The sequence below is a fragment of the Propithecus coquereli genome, unplaced genomic scaffold (assembly GCF_000956105.1).
Source record: "Propithecus coquereli isolate 6110/MARCELLA unplaced genomic scaffold, Pcoq_1.0 Scaffold62, whole genome shotgun sequence".
Lineage (NCBI taxonomy): Eukaryota > Metazoa > Chordata > Mammalia > Primates > Indriidae > Propithecus > Propithecus coquereli.
Window position 1 is genome coordinate 1,291,005 of NW_012152174.1, and position 1,932 is coordinate 1,292,936.

Below are 1,932 nucleotides of genomic sequence, written 5' to 3' on the forward strand. Positions count from 1 at the left end.
CTTTAAGTTTTGCCTGAATTACAAAGAAAAATGTGATTTAAAGCAAAGGGTATTTAAAAAATTGCTTTGGAAAATAATTTTTAAATTGCAATGAGTTTTAAATATAAGCTTCTTTTCTTCTGGGATTATAAATTATCTTCAAGACAAAATTCTTCTTTTAATAAAAATAATCTTTTATACGAAGAGCATCTGATAAATTTAGCAAAAAACACTCTGGTTAAAAAAATCCCACAATTCTGTCATTTTAAAAAGGAACTTTCGCCTACAGCATTATCTCACAAACTAATACAAAAGATACATAAAATTAAAATAACAATAGTTAAAGCTTTTATTTTCAATCCTCAAATAATAAACCCATAGATTAAAGCTGCTAAAGCTAATGTCCTGAAAAGCCCTTTTGAAGGTATTTTACTTTATCTACTTCACATAAGCACAGACATAAAGAAAACATTTCTCTTGGCTTCTTTTTAAATGTTGATACCTATGTAAAAAGCTAATCTCTCTTCTCCCCTCCTACTACATGTGCAGATTCTTTAAGATTCTTATCATCTAACATATTAAATATCAATTATTCACACATGTAAGACACAATCAGCAAGCAACACTCCACACACCACATTAATCTTGAAAATAACCCATTTCGAAAGTGCAGGCACAGATCCAGACTCTTCTTCTCTTTTGTTCCATCATTAGCAGGTATAACAGCATAGTAAAAGAAGTTCCTAAGAAGTCACACACTATGGTAATGAAGTAGGGCTTTTGTTCAGTTGCAACCTCCCTCAGAAAATCACCAGTACGTGCGTATCCATGTATGGATACCGCACTGCTTTTAGAATACTGCACTGTTTTGGAAAATGGATTGTTAACGTAAGGCAGATATTTTGATTAAATGCATTATAAAATGGGTGATATGAAGTGATAAAAGTACACAATGGGAGAAAACAGTTCTTGTTACAAATCCCATAGGTATTTTGTCTTCCTCTACATTACTTTGGTTAAATTTAATTGGTTCCTTTGTCAAAATCCATTAAATATTTATAAGCAAAAAGCCCTTCCTTGATGGATCTTTAGGTTGTTGGGCATTTTCTGCTATAATCACAATGCCACCTCCAATAGACGTCTCTTTGTGCTCGTGTACCTGTGTGCTTCTCTGGGGCAAAAATCTAGAAGTGAAATTCCTCATGTGAAGGATATATATACTTACAATTACAGAGAGCACTGCCAAAAAGACCATTACAATTTATTCAATGAGAGTATATGTTTCCCCACATCCTTGCCAACATTTGGATTGAGCAAATTTCTTCCAATCTGATTGAGCAAAAAAAGGGGGGGGGGCAGGGAGGAAAAGGAATTGTTTTAATTTACATTTTCCTGACACTAATGAAAGAAAACACTCTTTCATGTGCTTACCAGCTAATTGCATTTCCTAGCATTCGGGTTAGGTATCCTCCAAACCAAAGTTTATGAGTAAATTCTCCTAAGTTACTCCTAATACTTGCACAATTTTACATAGTATATTTAGCTCTTCATTCATCTGGAAATCATTTTTATGCTTTGTTCCCAAATGAATAGACAACTATACCACTATTTACCAAAAAGGCCATCATTTCCCTTTTGATTTGAAACACCTTTATCATCTACTAATGAACCCACTTTCTATTCCATGGATTACTCCAGGACCAATATGCCCAAGATTTAATGAATTTAGTTTGATATAATTTGTTTGATATTCATCTTTGTCAAAATTGTCTTTGCCAATTCTTAGACATTGTTCTCTACTTGAGGAAGTTTAGAACCAGCTGCTAATTTAATAAACAATTCCAGGCCGGGCGCAGTGGCTCACGTCTATGATCCTAGCAGTCAGGGAGGCTAAGGCAGGCAGATCATTTGAGCTCAGGAGTTCCAGACCAGCCTGAGAAAGAGCGAGACCCC

The 1,932-nt window shown here is 34.4% G+C and overlaps 1 protein-coding gene across 1 annotated transcript in view; it reads right to left on the reverse strand.

Annotated features, from left to right (window-relative positions):
- EPB41L4A (erythrocyte membrane protein band 4.1 like 4A) overlaps nt 1–1,932 on the reverse strand; it is a 311,568-nt gene that overhangs the window by 195,438 nt on the left and 114,198 nt on the right. The gene's annotated exons all lie outside the window — the stretch shown is intronic.